At 33.2% G+C, this 19,078-nt stretch overlaps 1 protein-coding gene across 3 annotated transcripts in view; it reads left to right on the top strand.

Annotated features, from left to right (window-relative positions):
- The window catches only part of LOC133521522 (slit homolog 2 protein), a 144,494-nt gene that overhangs the window by 57,665 nt on the left and 67,751 nt on the right, over nucleotides 1–19,078 (top strand). Inside the window, exon 2 of one of the 3 annotated variants that reach the window (XM_061856526.1) lies at nucleotides 12,665–12,724. The exons of the other annotated variants lie outside the window; for them this stretch is intronic. The gene's annotated coding sequence lies outside the window, so the exon portion shown is untranslated. The remainder of the gene's footprint in view (nucleotides 1–12,664; nucleotides 12,725–19,078) is intronic. 3 annotated transcript variants of the gene reach the window in all.

Here is a 19,078-nt window from a genome sequence, read left to right as displayed (position 1 = left end):
ATATTTTCTTATCTCGCAGTCTAAAGGAAACTTTCCTTGTCTTTCTTTCATTTTATGAGGAGTAAAATTGAAGCAACGTTGAGCTATTATTAAACTATTTTTACATGGTTTCCATTGAAAAAAAAAAGAAAGATATTTTTAAAATTTATTTACGAACCATGATTTGATTATTTATAACCTTTTTAGATCTAGTACTTACTTTATCAGCCTTTAGAATTATACTATAAAAAGAATACGTAACTTAAGAGCAAACTTGAAAGATGTTAGAAAATACAAAAAAACAAAGAGGTTCTTCTATTTTTTTTTAACCAACCCTAATTTCTAACTTACATCGACACTACTAAGTTTATTCAGCATTAATTTGTGACCGAGGGATATTTTATAAAACTTGTCTTGGTATGACTTCTAAATTCAACCTTAAATTCTCATTAATATTGTATACATTCACATAACCACAGAAACGAAAGTAAAAATTTTTGTAATGTCACTCCTTGTATGTATATTGTAAAAAGGGAACGAGGAATGATGCATGCGGCACTACTTATAAATAATTGTCGTGTGCCTCATTCTGTAAATAGACTTCGTTGAGAGCACGTGTTTTATTCACGACCTATTTTATGGGGCACATAATCATTATGAGGGGTGTTTTTATGAGTCTTCTTGTGTGATAAATAATTAACAACTTTTGTTTTTCTACATTTATGTTGAAAGTAGGTATTCATTAATACGACTATAGTATCAATTGTATTTCATTTAGCTCTTATATTCAATTGTAATAGACATGAAGACGGCGTTAAAATTTGAAAAAAATACTGTTTATCGAACACTTTCAGCGATCGGCGAGTAAATATATACAGTGTGTTGGATGAATTGTGAATAAAACTTAAATTTAGGTATCAATGGTGGTTTAATCTAAACTCGAAATTAATATTGAAGATTAATAGAACAATTCATAAAAAAATAGTTTCATTTATAACTAAGATCTATTAAAAATAACTTCTCTATTCAACACTTGTATTAGTTTTGACATATTATTCATAAAATTAAACACATCATTAAATTCGTTTGTTCAAAAAAGTTATAGGAAAAAGAAGCTACAGATAAATCAATCAACACGAACGTTTTAAGGCCGTCACCTCTCCATCACGATTGCTATCGGTTGGCGGGCGACTCCATAAGCTCTCGATGTTGACTAAGGTATCGCTTATCGACCGGCTCTGAATTGGCTCTCCGTCGGCGTCGAGCGATCCCAGATTATGTAAGCTCAAGATAAACATAATACAAATCCGTTACCTTCAAAAGGTTACAGCAGCGAAATAATATCGAATGACCAAATATTTACACTAATGTATTCGCAAGGCAATAAAAACAAGCTGAAGCCTTCTAGTAATTTAGTTAGCGTAATTATTTAAGTAATATTATGTAAAAGGAAAATTAAGTTAATCGGGCATAAAAATAGGAAAATAGGCGAGGAAAAATCATCTGACATCTTGAACGACATTAGTCGTGTATTAATAAAAACGGAGAACATATTGTACTTACCGATACAAGCAAAACTAGTGTGTGTGTGTTTATATCGTTTTAAAGATATTCCCCCTTATTCAAAAACGTGTGCTAAAGTTAAAATAAATAAAATAAAAATAGCCTTTATTCTACCATAATTAGTTTTTTTTTTACATTTCCTTTGCATGCATGATAATAGTTTTTAATAACACATTCCTTTGTATTGTATTTAAAATATACGGATTGTTTAACATATGTAAGATAGTAGTATTATTCATAAAATATTTGATTTAACATTTTGTTTCAATTGGTTCTATTATCTATTTTTATCACAGTCCTTTAAGTTTAAAGCTATTCACTATTACAACTATTAATTATATCATTAATTATTTGTATAGATTTAATAACTACCTTTCCGACGTATTATGGAAAAAGACAAACGATTGTTACCGGCTTGTCAACTTTAGCACACGTTTATGAATAAGGGGGATAGTTATTTCATAATATGTATGCTAGTTTGCCTATGGGCCAATAGTTGTCTGAAAATAAAGATTTTTCAATTCGTTTCAAAACAGGAGAACACCAAGGATAAGCTACATCATGCATATAAAAATAAACAAGCGATTACGTCATTTAGATTTTGACGACCGGTCTGGCCTAGTGGGTAGTGACCCTGCCTATGAAGCCGATGGTCCCGGGTTCAAATCCTGGTAAGGGCATTTATTCGTGTGATGAGCATGGATTTTTGTTCCTGAGTCATGGGTGTTTTCTATGTATTTAAGTATTTATAAATATTTATATATTATATATATAGTTGTCTAAGTACCCTCAACACAAGCCTTATTAAGCTTACTGTGGGACTTAGTCAATTTGTGTAACAATGTCCTAATATTTATTATTATTTAGGGAAATTTTTAAAACTTTTTATCGTATTTTGTCCGGTATGTCGATGTCGATCAAATACAATGATTGTAATCTGGAGTTTATTTTTGTTTCTCGCATGGCTGACACAAAAATAAATAAATAAATTCAAATCCTGGTAAGGGCATTTATTAGTGTGATAAGCACGGATATTTGTTCCTGAGTCATGGGTGTTTTCTATGTATTTAAGTAATTATAAATATTCATATATTTCGTTGTCTACAACTCAAGCCTTATTGAGCTTACTGTGGGACTTTAGTCAATTTGTGTAATAATGCCTTATAATAATTATTTATTTATTTATTTAAATTAGGAATTAAACCAAAATTACATAAGTATTCCGTTTGAAATACTTATTTACATTGGGTGAGACACATGAATTTTCTAGTAAAAAATAATTTCCCCCTCCCCAAGATATTCTCTTTAATACATATTAGTGCATTATTGCAGAGGCCGGGAAATGGCAATTCGTGGATGAGTTTCGATTGTTAAAAAAAATATAAAAGTTATATAGTCTATGACACGACTCTATCCTATAGCTTGAAATGACGCTGACCGGTTCGTGTAGACGCAGCCTGCGGCTGTATTAATTGGCTGTTTGCGTTTGTCTTAGTGGATAAATGTTTTAAAAAAGTAAAAACAATACAGTAATAACTTTCCCGTCCGCTAAAACACGACAATAATGGTTTGAATTTTTTTAATTTGAGTTTAACCATAACGAAGAACTTCCCGTACTATTTTTGCTACAATAAGGTGAACATTTCCGAGCATATTGGAGAAAATAAATTTATAGTATAGCCCTCAGACGTTTCTGATTGACAAAAAATAAATATGCTTAGTGATTAGGTAGTATATTATGTATTCAATCATGAATTTTTTAACGTTTTTGAATTTTAGCTTCACATAAAGGAGGAGTTACATGTAAAATCTATGTTATAAATTAACGCATCAATTGTATCAAAAAGAATTAATAAAATAATGTTTTACTGTCTACATTTTTAACGTCAAAACATTAAAAGTAATAAATAAAAGCGAGCATGTAAAACATTTAAACGTGTTCCAAAACCAAACAGTTTTCGATCACTAGTGAAGGTATAGATACTAAGCATATTGTACCTAATATAATGTTTAAAATTGAAGTGACCTGTATTAAACAGCAATCAATATAGACCAATATAGATACCGAATTTTCTAACGAAACATGTCTGGCACAAACTTTTGGCTACTACTTTATAGTAAGTCTCAAAGTGCAAGACAATCTAGAAAACATTTGCTTAGGAATAAGGTCACGTCCTTAAAACAAAGTCTCGCAATACAAGACTCGGAGGGATGCTTGACTTGCATTGTTGTTTATCGCGACTGCGAACTAACTTGATCATCTGAGAAACTTGTGCTGTTATCTCTTGGGCCCCGTGGCTGTGTTACTGTTAATGGTTGCACTGTTACTTCTAAATTATGACCCTTAGGGGTTGAGATTGGAAATTCCCTATAACAGTGAATATATTATTTATATATTAACTACAGTACATATATGTAATATGTGAATATTATGATAGGATGGTAAAGTTGGTGAATAGCATATTTTCTAATGTTCCTTTACATCAACAATAAGAAACTATACTAAGTTATTTATACTTTAATATGATTAATAACTGAATTCTTGTAAAATTAACAAATAAGTAGCATTTCAAGTTGTATATTAACCAATCAATCTACTAGCAACGAGTGACAATTGCGTTAAAATGGATATCTAAAATAGCATCTTAAATAATCACTTTTTAGTCAGATCCGCTTAAAACGTTGTACTAATTTAAAATGAACACGTATCTAATAGTACATGCATAAGTATGCAAAGTTAACTTCTATGCTTCAAGAAATTTCCCATCAATCATTGTTTGTATTGAACATTTAAACTGGGGGCCAGATGAACATTTTCCACTTGCTACTCCCATTCAATACTGTTTGCCGAACCCCATACGAGCTGATTGAACAAGCTACACACTTGTGAAGAACGCTTTGTTCACGTTCGATACCGTTCGTTGCGCAAATGGTACTTCCGTATTGTAATAGAGCTCGATCCAGATAAGGAGGTTGGGGTAGTTTAACACAACACCTGTTTAAAACAGTACCGATGCACTTTTTAATCAAACGATATTTTTAGAAAAAAGTGGGAGGTGAGGTGACATTTAATATACAACACATTACTCGTATGAATTTGTAGAATCCATGGCTCTTGAATGACAATCTTGTACCAGAAGGCTCCATGTACGTTAGAACATAAACTGGTCAAAATGGTAGGGATTTTTAAGAAGGCAGCGGTCAATAAACCGCTGAATATGAAAGGTCAGTGGCACTTTGTCGTACAAATTTTACTTGTGTATTATTTGTCAGCCACTGAATCCATCCGCACTTCTTGAGATTTTTGAACGCGTTTTAAAAGGTTATTTATTTCGGTTATTAGGGTTCCGTAGCCAAATGGCAAAAAACGAAACCCTTATAGATTCGTCATGTCCGTCTGTCTGTCCGATTATGTCACAGCCACTTTTTTCCGAAACTATAAGAGCTATACTAAATGTATTCTATGAACCGCATTAAGATTTTCACACAAAAATAGAAAAAAAAACAATAAATTTTGGGGGTTCCCCATACTTAGAACTGAAACTCAAAAAATCTTTTTTCATCAAACCCATACGTGTGGGGTTTCTATGGATAGGTCTTCAAAAATGATATTTAGGTTTCTAATATCATTTTTTTCTAAACTGGATAGTTTGCGCGACAGACACTTTCAAAGTGGTAAAATGTGTGTCCCCCCCCCCCCCTGTAACTTCCAAAATAAGAGAATGATAAACCTAAAAAAATATATGATGTACATTATCATGCATACTTCCACCGAAAATTGGTTTCAACGAGATCTAGTAAGTAGTTTTTTTTTAACACGTCATAAAATTACTTTAATGATGTTTTTTTTTAATACGTCATAAACTGTTTTCTTATTAATTTTTGATGTGTATTGCAATAAAATATGGAATAAAAACAAATCTTGGATTCGTTGCAAAAATAACTAAAATAAAGTGGGATTAAGGTGATTTGGTGATGGAAAATGATGGAATGAGTTGCAAAATATTTACCTTCCTCGTTGGAGCCATCCTTGGGGCTTTCGTCGGTAGGATTCTCTTTCAAAGGCAACAGGCCCACAGCTGACATCGCTCGGTAATCTCACTTGCTTCTCAGTCTTCTCTCAGTTAACTACTAAAATTCTAAAATAACTGTACAATATTTACAAAGTGTTCCGGAAATTAATCTATCACCTAATTAAATAAATCATCACCCATACGTGTGGGGTATCTATGGATAGGTGTTCAAAAATGATATTTAGGTTTCTAATATCATTTTTTTCTAAACTGAATAGTTTGCGCGAGAGATACTTCCAAAGTGGTAAAATGTGTGTCCCCCCCTGTAACTTCTAAAATAACAGAATGAAAAATCTAAAAAAAACTATATGATATACATTACCATGCAAACTTCCACCGATAATTGGTTTGAACGAGATCTAGTAAGTATTTTTTTTTAATACGTCATAAATGTTACGCATCCCTTCATGGGCGAGTCCGACTCGCACTTGGCCGCTTTTTTTAAAATTTATACTAATCGAATGTCACCAAATTGCTTCCCCTTTGACGGATATAAACGTACAATGTGTGCACTACTTATAGAGAATAATTGAATCAGTTGATAGTGATTTAATGATTATATTGATCAAGTGCCGATCAATAGATCGGTATAATCAGAGTATCAACTGATTCAATTGTAGCGGATGAAACAACGCGCAAAAATATTTAAACTCTTGCTCTGAAAGAGGGTCATTATTACTATTAGAAGTATTGAAACAAATAAAATTATTTTTACAAAATATTTTAATTTGTTTTTATTTCAAGTAGAAACACTATTATATAAATTATAAACTGAAATAAATGTCATATACTAAGAAGAAGTGACCAAGGCCTCCAGTGCCCCAGGCTGGAATCGAACCAGCGTCCTCTGCTATCGCGGCTTGGTCACTTTTTCTTAGTATATGACATTTATTTCAGTTTAAGGGTCATTGTTCTTTCCAAAATGTGTGCAGAATATGATTATTCGCGCGTTCATTTCGCTCGAACTTGTTCGTACATGTATTAGCGCAAGCGTGACGCAAGAATGATTCCAAAATGATATAATTAAGATAGGCGTCACATTGATATCAAATGTAATTTTGAATTGGCCTCCCTAGTCACGCCACATTCACGATAAACTACATAGGCACCTACTACGAAAGTAACGCTACCGACTAACTACGAGCTACGCTGTAGCGCTACGTAGGCGGCGTATAAGCGAATGACATGAAAATTCGAACGTACACTGATATCAAAATGACATATAACTGGTGTCATTAAGTTATCGTGTATTTCGCTCGTACGTGTCCGTACGTGTATTGGCGTGGGCGAGATGCACGATAACTAAATAACATGATTCAAATATCATTTTCAGCCAGCGTATTTTTGAAGTGGCCTGTGAATTAAATTAAAACATTGTTACATTTCATTAAACAATTTATGTTACATTTTATTGGGTAAATATTTGTAAATTTGTGAATCATAAATGATATTTTACTATTTTGCATTAAATATAGTTCAAAATAGGTGAAGGTGTGTAAGAAGTGGGCGAGGGCGTGGGTCGGGGCCACAGCCCACGTCTTCGTAGTCTGATGGGCTTCGCACTTTTTATTTTTATTAAAAGCTCTATAAGAACTCTTTTTAAAGTTTGTCTGGCATGTAGGAAGATTTAACATTTGCATCGCAAATGATATTTCATTTCATTTTCTCTTATATTTAAGAGATTAGAGTTTTATTTGTCTTTTTATGTTCCCAATAAGGGCTACCGCGTTTATTTCGCCGCTAGGGCCGCTAATTTAAACGAAGCTCTTCCAAAATGTTAAATGCATAGAATCTTTGGGGGATGCAAGCTAGTTTATCGTGAATATTCACTTCTTATTCATAATTGTGGAAAATATTGTTCCATCTTTGATGAATCATGGTAAACATTAGATATAGTTCAATAAATGTTAGTGGTTTAAGAAAAGTTCCAACTAAAATATATGCAAAGAATGGCAAATTTAGAAGTTAAAATATCTTTGTGTATAAGAACATATTGTTTTTTTTTTTTTAATAAGCATGGTACAATTTTGAGATCTGTTTTTCTGGACCTCACTCTGCAGTGGCGCCAACTGGTGAGCACAATTGTAATTGGTAAATTAAATGTCTATTATTTTTGTTACCACATGCCAAAACTGCGTCAGGAGAGGTAACTATGTAGTTAAAAAATATCATCGAAGTTTTTTATCTAGTATCCTTAATATACGGCGTCGCAAAATAAATCACTTTTGAACAGAACGAGTGAATGAGTCGGTTTTGTTATGGTTTTGACATGACCTTGAAGATCGCTCACGCTGATCGGTGTACGCGGAATGCAGTGAATGTCGTGTGTGAGATGTGCACCTAGACGATTGTCAAGGTCATATCATATCATATAAAGATATAATCAAACTCCTAAACAAATTGTTAATTCAGAATCTACCTGAGTGTAACGATAAGGAACGTATCCGATGATTACTTTAAGTCACTCCATTAGCAACATGTATCCACGAGTATTATTTTTAATATAATATATTCAACTTGTACATATATAATTTACAGGTAAATAAATTTACGTGCGTAGCAAACAAAATTGGCGTTTACGAAAAATACATAAATCTGCATGACTTAATATATGAATGGTCTATAAACGTGCGCCACGTGTATAGTTTGCTAAAGTTCAATGTAAATAATAAAATACGTCAGTCACCCTCAACTCTTATCTCGTGTCAACTCTTGGGTATGGTAAATAAGGTTATTAAGTGTTCGTAATAACTTTACTTCCTGGGTAACACGAGTCCTTGGAGCTGAGAGCGCAATATTAGGTTAAAGGTAACTGTCGGATTGTATCTAATGATGTTAGATCATAAAAATGATTGCGTAAAACTTTTTATGTTGTTTATACATTAAGTACTCTGCTTTAGAGAAAATAAAATGAAGAAAGCTGTATGATCCTATCGCTGCAAGTTAACTATAAAATTTATAATAACATTGATGATCCAACGATTGCCCCTAAGCAGCTTTATAACCTATAAATTTATTTCAACTTTTAGGAAGAGCAAGCGACAGAATACTTCTTTGCCCCTGAACTTGAAAATAAAAAAAGTTCGTTATTCATAATACCGCTTTTGCTTTTTTAATTTGTCGGGGAGTTTCAAGAAATATCAAAGTAACGAAGTGAAAAAAATTTCGCCAAGTGTCCTCTTTGAATTTCTGCTTTTTCTGTGTACAGATATATACTTCAGAGATTTATTGTAATTATAGCAGGATTCTATTTTTTTTATAAATTGTAAATAAAATGTACTATGCTTTATTATTCTTAGCTAAACAATAGCTAAATCTATATAAATCTTAATATATAAATCTTAGCCAAATAGCTTTACAATAAATTAAAAAAAAAACTTCAAAAGTAGGTCAACAAAACTGAGTTTGTAAGTACTTGCATGTAAAACTTAGAATACGGGCCTGTTTCACAATGCCCAAGTAAAATCCTGAATAAGCTACTTGCCACTTATCTGACGAATAAAGACATCGTTGGCGTCGCACAATCTTCAAATAAGCTTAACTGGCAGATAGTCTTAAATTTTTATCTGGTAGTTAGTACCGCAACAGACGGTTACAGTTTACTGTTCAATTTGTATTAGTTAATGGTCAATTCTAATAAATGTTCGGCCAACACTGCTAGTGAGGCACCCTCAAGTCTCACACAAGACAGCGCATTTTTCTACTTTTAAATTTAGGGCATTTTCGAAGTAAAGTATCGGATAACTAACAAATAAATTAACTGCCAGATAAAACTTCACGCAAAACTTAACGGACGGTTAAAGTTTACGGTGCAATTTATAATCACAAAATTTTAATGGTCAATTCTAATTAACGTTCGGCCAATACTACTCCCTAGGCCCATATGGTGGAAATATTTGCTGTCCTTGGGTGAGGTCTTAGTCATAATACTAAGTGTGGGGAAGTAGGTTATCTTCATACAAACGAAATCAAACAAAATCTCGACCCGTTTCTCAGTGCGCCAGTCGGGGCTTTTGTTTGAGTGTGCGTGCGGCGTCGCATAGATACTATGGCGCATACAAACAAGCCGCGCGTGGTGCGTTTGTATGAAGATAACCTACTTCCCCACTCTTTGTACTATATCTTACTAGCTCAGATAGGAGAGCATTGGGCTAGTGATCCAGTGGTCATGAGTTTAAATATCACCCAAAAGAGTAAATTTTGCTACTTTTAAATTTATTCTAAGCTTAATGGCATCGTTCGTATACGTTTTATTTAGTTTTTTATTTAAACTTTATTGCACACATAAAGTAAAATGTACAAATGGCGAACTTAATGCCAAAAGGCATTCTCTACCAGTCAACCATTGGGTCAAACAGAGACATTTGTGTATGTTGGTGCAGGAAAAAATAATAACAAATAATAAGGAAAAAATTAAACGTGAAGTCAAATAATATTAAAAATATATAAATAGTTAAATACTACTACTTATATAATGTATAAAAGATAGACTAATACATATAATTATGTACATATACATGTTTCTGCTTGATACAAAATTAATTTACTAGCATATAGTTTGCATACTGTTCAAATAAAGTAGACTAGACTGTGTAAGCATTGTGTTAGTGTGTCTAATTGCCATCACCCAGTTCTGAATAATAGTCGGCAGTTTGCCTGAAGCCCGTAACGATGTGTTGGATCGATTGGGCGCGGAAGTCGGGATCGTTACCCGCGGAAACTGTTCACTTAGACCTTTATGAGAAAAGAAATTTCGCGTGGATTGAGTTTAGCGATAATGGAGGATAATTTATAATATTAATGATAACCATTTAGGAAAATGACAGCTCAAAACAAATAGCTACATGATGTATTTCTCAAACCTTAGCAATACATTGCTAAGTGAATGTGTAGCTTGTACTGAATAACTTTTATTAAAGGAAGCAACCTCATAAACGTAAACAAAAAATTTGTTATCCGAACTGCATAGTAAAACTTTTTCTGTATAGCTATATCCATATGTATATTCACCATGCAACACGTGGGTAAGGGGAAAAACATTCCGCATTATTTCGGCCGTTACTATCGCTTACTCACGACGTAAGGTCAACTCACCCCAGTGTCCCTGTTACAAAAAGGCTTATTGATTTTCAACGTGACCCTTTCTAAAAGCACGCGGACACCCTGACATCTTTGTTTGCTTGCAGCATACGTGACCTCTTCTATCTAAAAACAGTTTTAGGGCGACGTTGTTTATTCTTGCAAATCCCTCTGGAAGGGTTGTAAGGACAAGGACCCTTTCTTGGGATTGTCACGCTAAACTTACTACTGATATAAATGAATTGTCCTTTGTCATAAAAAAAGGAATGCTTCTTATTTCTATTACTGTATGACCTAAAAGAACCTGGCATGGCCTTTTCAATCCAGAAAATGAAATGGAATGTGGTTACCGGTCAATTGTATAGAAGCCGCGATAAATCTAACGAAATTAACTAAGTGACCAAAGTGTGGAGCATCCCGTGTAGACATGTAAGCTATGATAATGAAATGAAAATAAAAATACAAAATAATCTATTCTCATATTAGTGCTCTTCTTTTAACATCTGCTGGTAACATAATATGAATTTTAGTTAATATAATAGCGGACCTGAGAATATTAAAAGCTGTCTAGAAAATTGAATTGTTCGGCAAATTTTCAAAAATACGCGTTTAGCCAATGCCTTTCATAGGCTAGTCAACTGAACATATATTTACTTTTCACGCCACTGTTCGGAAATGTGGCAAAAGATGGTCTAAAACCAAGCTGGAAAGTAGGCAATAGCTGTAGCACCTGAACCACCACTACTAACTACAACGTTTCATTGTTAATCATCATCTGTCATTGGTGATAGTAAAAGGACTTTTTTGGCGCAATTCTTTCCTTCGAAAATAAAATTAGGTTATTTATAGGACCAATTACTTTAAAAAAAAAAAAAACGTCAAAACCATTCACTTCACGCTTAAGGCGTTTTTACTTTTGTAGCTGTTTGTGGTTTTTTAGCAAAAAAGCTTCTAAATTTAGAGTCGGTTTGAAGCAAACAACAGAAAAACGCCTCTTAAAAGTGATAAAAAAGTAAAAAAGGCGGGATCGGAAAATACTTACTTACTGAATTGAATAGTGTAAATTGTGTTTGACTAAAAATTACAAGAAACACGTATCTACGCTAAAAAAATTGGTTTTCTAGTGAAAAAAATATAAATGTTCCTTGTAAAAATACATCGCTTTCTTTCAACAATTGTCTTCACGCCAATATTAATTTTATTTTCTATTAAAGTACTTATAGTTATGCAAATGTTTTTTATTTATTTCCTCGCAGTAGTCGTGAAAAGCACTATGTAATGCCTCGGCCGGAAACGCTAAAGATGGACTCGTATGAACTCACTCGTCTATCTTTGAGCGGTTTTCCGGCCTCTCCTATTTCTTGATGGCAAAGTTTCCTATCCTTTATATTGTAAAGGCCAAACTTAATGTATCAGTGTTTTAGTACCAATTACTGTATGTTAGTGAATTTCAAGTCAAATCCCTGGCGAGACCGCGTTCAATACCTTTTGACGACCGACCGTATATCTTGAATAGCGAGTTTATAGCGAAATATCTAGCAAATTTAGTTTCTCGTTGGTCGATGCTATAGAAGAGGCATTAGATTTCTGTCTATTGACCTCTTTTGCGTATTATTACTTAAATTACAGGTGCAATCAATGATCTGTGCTTATAGTCAGTTAAAAGTGAATTACGATTAACAAATCGTAATTCACTTTTATTTGATGACATGCAGTTACGTATAATTGATGATTAGAAAAAAAACTATTCAACAACCGGTGCACTATTGTTTACAAGTTTAAGAGAAAAAAGGAAGACCGTTTCTTTAAAATTGTGTTTAAATACTTTCCATAATGTTAATATCCAGAGATGAAAATGGGAACTATGTACATCTGTATAAAGAACCGGTCATCTACTATCCTTTTAGACGTGGAGCTAAATAATTAAATACCTAATTCATTGGCTAACTGTCTCTTATTTTCATTTACAGGTACACAGACATAGTCAACGATTATTAAGCGAAACATTCCAAAGCTCGCAGAAATAACAGGTATTTATAGGACGGAATATTTTGTGATTTCAAGCTTCGCAAGTATCGCGCACGTTAAGGAAAATGAAAAATCAACGTTAGCGTATGGAAATAGGGTTCATTTTTATAACAACGCAGCTGAAGAATAAGTACTAAGTTCTAAAGTTGTCTATTGTTTTATGCTATCGCTAGATGATATAGTCTGCGTCAAAAATATGTATAACTTTGCATCTTATTCCATTGTTATAAGGCGAAAATAGATTTGAATCTATATGTAAACATTTATTGGTGACCCTACTCGAACAATGATAATTTTTGACTCAATGAATATTTATGAGTTATGACAATAGCACAGCATTTAAATGTGGGTAATTATATATCAAGAGTTTCCTTCTGGGTAAATGTAAGGACAAAGGAACAGGACTTCATACTATTGGAAGTCTTTCGAGTGTAATTAGTGTCAATTCAACACCGTTAATATCAGCTAAGTACCATTACCATTAGCATTACCATTGCATCAGCAGCATTAACAGTAGCATTATTCACTTACCATCAGGCGATTTGTCTGTTTGTTTGCCTCCTAGATTATTAAAAATGAGTTTAAAGGCAAACACATCATAAAAAGACCATTTTACGTAAAAATTGTCTAGGTCATGAAATTACATAATAAGAATGTACTACAGTTAGCTTAATAGCATACATTAACTGGCATTATAAATGATAACACTTATCTATTGCTACGAAACAGGTGAAATGGCGGCGACCATTCAATGAGAATATGTGATAATTGTCCTTTAGGTCTATTAAACCGCAAACGTAATTATAATCATGGTACAAAATATTATATACACTATGGCAATATGTACCTACATAAATTATTACATTCCGGTCTAACTAAGCTTCATTGTTCTCGACACTACGTCGCCTTATCCTACCTACACAAGATTTACAGTGCCCGGATTAATATTAATAACAAACGGATTAGGCGGGACGTAAACATTGTAATAGTGTTACAAAATTGTTATATTGTGCCCGGGGGCAACGTGCTCTGCAGGACGGGAGATAAAGCTTGATATTGTCTATCGACATATAAAGTAACTTTGTTTAAGAAAAACATTGACATAATAGTCAACGTTTTTCAGTCAAATAAATAAAGCATTTAAACCATTCTACGTAACTATGATATCAGCTATAATGTGGAATATATATATATATATATATATATATATATATATATATATATATATATGTACAATCGCTCCGATGTTTCGAGTTTTAACCCAATCTAATCTACCACCTGCCTAACCTCATGGTGATAATACTATTTAAAATGTTTTTATTTTAGTGTTATAAATTAATTTATGGTCTTTTTGCGATGACTTGTGGTGTGTGTTGGTGTGTAATTCGGCTAGCAATTTATTTATTTATTAAAATCAATTAATTAATGCATCGAAACGGTATAACAAAATTCCCTGTGAACCAGAATTATTGTAATTTACTCGTACAATATATGTAAATGCATGTGAATCTTAATTAATGTCCCGCTGAATATGCGATAAACATATAAGTAATTCGTTCAAATTGATGGAGTTAAAACCTAAACAGTTACCTACAGTATTTGAAAATTGTGTAATGAAATTTCCTGCGTTAAACAATAACAACAACCAATTAAACAAGAAATTTCGACAACGGAGTCGAGAATAATAAATTCAATTATAACTTTTATAATAGGTTAACCTCATGACCACTTGACTGCCGGGCAGTATAATATTAACTTTTTCATTCAACTTAAACACATGTTTACCGAAAATACTACCTTAGAAATGAAAGGAATATTTTTTAATCTTTGGAAGTATAATTGTATGCGCACGTAATTTTTAGGTACCTGCCGAGTGTAGTGTTTATGGGTACATTTAAATATAATATTAATGAACTCATATCGAATTAATAAAAGTGTGTCACGAACGGTTTCAACTTGTTCAATACTCATGAAGTAATGATATTGAGGGATATGTAATGCGATGTTTTAGCTGATCATCTGTAATTTGAGTAGGTACTAGGAATCTCGTTTTAAAACTGTTTACCGTACTTAATGTAAATTCATATTGTAATATACTTATACAGAATTTTAAATTTTAAAAGAATACATGAAGGTAAGTAAGAAGTATATTTTTCTTTCTTTCCTTATACCTGAACGATCTTATATCCAGTAAGAACTAATACGTAGGTACGTAATACGAGTACCACCTGTGAGCCGAGCTAAAATTGTGCATTGTTCTGCACCAGTGCATCGCTTGTATGTAAGTGTAAGCGAGCTGTTGTCAAAGGGATAATTTCAATGTGTTTAAAATTTTCATATAAAATGCTACTTGTGATCAATATGTGAGAAACATTAGCAACGCGCGTTAGTTTCAGTCATCGTCGCTGGCACGTTGCGATTTTAGTAAGATTTCCATGCAATTTTATTTATCTACTGGCGATCATTGTAACGGCCCGATTCGAAGAATGAAATACGATAACGATAAGTTCTGGTTTAGATAAGTTCTCATTTTAATATCGTTTGTATGTCGTATAATTGACAAAAGCAGCTCGATTTGGGCAACCAATGTCACTTTGACGTTAGAAATATCGTAGATAGATCTTATTGGGATCACAGCGGAATCGAAATAAACGTCAATTTTGACATGTCGTTTAGTTATTGATCTTTTAAAGATCTTTCCAAGATCTTACACGTGTCTAAATCATTCTTTAAGCCACTGACATCGTATTTTAATTTATCGCCACTAGTTGCGAATTTCCTGTTTTTCGCACTTGTATCGTAATGTACTTATACTGTCAGCATGAGCTACGCGCCAAGAGCGTAGCAAATAATACATTTGTAGCGAAAAGCGCCTACGAACAGACAGCTCGCCTAGCGCGTCGCTGTGGCAGTAAGTGTAAACAAGATATTGTTCATATTATCAAATCATCTGAATATAATTAATAATGAATAGTTTCTAAAATATTCATAATTTCTTAAATTGGTGCAAAGTAAGGCCGTTTTACGGTCTATTATATTTTACATTTGTAACTGCATACAGTATTTTACAATAGTCACAAATAATGCAGGTTAATGACATTTCGTTTTCGGCCGGTTATCCCCAAAAGCTTTTGTTACTTTCCAAAGCCCATAAAACAGAGTGCATAATTGCTATGTCATTACAGTTCCACAAAACTTGCAGTGGAAAATAGCTAAAGGGGAACAGCTGCGAGAATAGTTTGGTTAATTTCCCTGCTGGGGCAACGTAATAGTAGACGATTGTTCCGGCCACAGTTCTGTTTGTGTACGTGCTAATTGCGCCGCTTTTGGTAAATTCCCAAAATTATACAGCGTGTTGTTAGATAGTTTAATGTTTAAATATTGACGTTATTCATTAAGGCCCAGTAAGTTCGTGTTCTTTTCCCACTATGACTAAGCCTAAGCAAGATGGAAGTGCGTGCCCGGAAGCGTGAATATCATGTTTTTTACTTAAAATTTTCAAAACGTTTAACGATTTTTAAAAGATATTTTAATTTTTTTAGCTTTGTCCATAATTTGTTACAAATTTTTAAAGTGGAATTTAGGCCTATGTTCGAGATTTTTTTAAAGAAAGAACTTAGGATTGCTAATTGCCCCGAGAAAGAACTTAGGATTGCTAATTAGATTTACGAGTATGTTATTATAGTAGCCGTATTGATATCCCAAAAAGCGCTGAGACTTTTCTTAAACTTCGTTTTTTAAACCTAATGTACCTTAACATGTGTCCTACCTAACTAACAAGCCTATACGCCTTTTTGACGTTTCTGTTTGTTAGAAAGATACTAAAATTTGATTTTAGTATCTGTCTAAGGTTTTTCAAGTTTTATGAATAGTTAATTGCAATGCATACGAGCGTGTACATAGTTTGTATATGTAATTAAGTATTAAAATCATTGCATTTGCATTAGACGTTTTAATTATTTCCCAATAAATGCAGAAGACAGGCAGTGGAAAGTTCATGTACCGGGACCTATCTGCCTAACTATTCAATAAGAGTGGAACTTAATTGCAAGCTGAAAATTCTGAGAAATAATATAAAATAGAAATAGTAATCTCCATTATTTTTTTACTAATTTTAGTCTGTTAAGCCATTTCCGTCAGTGTACATTATTATAAAATGTAGGTGCGAAGTGAAATTCGCGCTTATTTATTTATTTATTCTATTTATTTAAACTTTATTGCACAAATTACAAAAAAATAAATGTTACAAATGGCGGAATTAACCAGTCAACCATCGGGCTAAACATAGACATGTAAAAATGGCGCAAGAAGAAAGAAAAATGATCTTTATTAGAACTATCGAAAACAATTGAAAAACTACAATACCAATAAAGATACAATACATATATATATAACACACAAATAAAAATACGAAAATATGTATAATATAATTAATACACTGCTACACATTTTATACATATACTCAATGATATATAATGAATAATGATGGACGCTTCTCGAACTCTTGTTGCAGCAGACACTTATGTAGCAACCGCTTGAAAGCTAACTTGCTCGGGGCTTGTCTTATATAGAAAGGGAGCGGGAGCGAAGGAGCTTTCTTCCTACTTACTTCATTTTTACACTTACAAATTTGTTTGACCGGCTATAATTATTAGAATGTCGAATGTTATTTAAAACAAAAGTTTTTCAAGTTACGTATACCTTTCTGCTCATTTGGTCATCTACTCAATGGGTATAATTTGCAAGAAACGAATATATTCGGAAAAACTGGCAACAGGACGGTTGAACCTTAAACGTCTTCCAATACCCAAATCAAATTTAGAGTGTTACTTGAGATTTACTTTCTCAAAATGTGATTTATTAAGCTAATTAGTTTTGACGCAGTGAAGTAAAGGTCACGTGTTCAATAGCTAATCTACAAAGGTCAGAACCATCCATACAATAAGGCAGGGGAGGCATGACTCGTCATAACGCCTGATAAAGTTAATCAACACAGTAAGACCATTAGTTCCACCACGGAACCCGCTTTAAACAGAAATTCGACGGCGCCCCTCCCTCTAAATGGAGTTTTGCAGCCGTGGCATAAAAATACTAAATATTCGATACATCTTCCTAGCTATATAATAAGCTATGGCGTAGAATGAAGTAAGGGGGAAAAATAGCTTTGTGATCCTAGCAAAATAACGGTATTTTTTAAACGAAATTCCATTTCGAGAGAAAACGTTTTCCACTAACTAAATCTTAAGTCACTTTGATTTTGTTGTCGATCGCTTCAGCATAATATAGTCTAGGTGTATAGGTTTCGCTAAAAAAATGTATAAAAAAACATGGAAAATGGAAAATATTTAGAAGTGGGAAAACGTTTTCTCTCTTTGTATGGACGATCACGTGGTATAATTCTCTCATAAGAAGAAAGGCTAGCTGAACCCCTTCCCAGGTTTGAGAATTTAAGATGAATATCTCCGTCGCGCTCACGGGGACTGCTCCTAAAATTAGTGCGATAAGGACAACTGCAACTTAGAAAAAAACTGCGTAAAAAAATCGAGGATTCGTTCTGGACTTTTCCTCTTCCAAAACTTAACCAATCGTAACGAAATTTTTGGAATGGACTGATAAAGAAATTATCTGTGTGCGTTTATATTTGCCAATTTTGTATTCTAGGCGTCTGTTTACGGCGCATTTATTTGGCTGTTTTTAGCGATGTTTGAGTTCTTATAAAAACAAAAATACCAAAAAATAATATTCACCTAGGGCCAAAATCCTGGGAGGAAAAAGTCGAGAACGTTTGTATGGAAAAATTACAACTAATCTTTCCTCTCAAAATATTGTCTCCACTTGGCTATATCAATAAAATATGATATTTATATTTAGTAATATATAAGAAGGTACCTAGTTCAGCGCAACTTTCGAGAAAATTGGTCCTGCATAAAATGTATATGTGAAACAACCCCAGACACAGGTCTCTGCAGCTGGCTTTACTTTTTAATATGCCTGCACCTACGATAAACGAGTTTATTGACCAAATCAACACACATGGCCTTATTTCCAAGCAAGTTTATAAACAAATAAATATTATAGCTCAAGAAGGCCTGTATTTTAGGTACTAGACTACGATATATATAAATACTTAAATACATAGAAAATACCCATGACTAAGGAACAAATATTTGTGCTCATCATACAAATAAATGCACTTACTGGGATTCAAACCCAGGACCACCGGCTTCAAAGGCAGGGTCACCCACTAGGCCAGACCAGTCATCAAAATAAAAAAAAACTGGTGTGTTACGGTCATAAGATGATTAAAGTTTAGTAATGTTAGCATTCATGCATTAGTGTCATCAAAGTCATTAATC

The sequence above is a fragment of the Cydia pomonella genome, chromosome 9 (assembly GCF_033807575.1).
Source record: "Cydia pomonella isolate Wapato2018A chromosome 9, ilCydPomo1, whole genome shotgun sequence".
NCBI lineage: Eukaryota > Metazoa > Arthropoda > Insecta > Lepidoptera > Tortricidae > Cydia > Cydia pomonella.
Note: the sequence above shows the minus strand (reverse complement) of the source record. Positions and strands in the feature narration are given on the sequence as shown.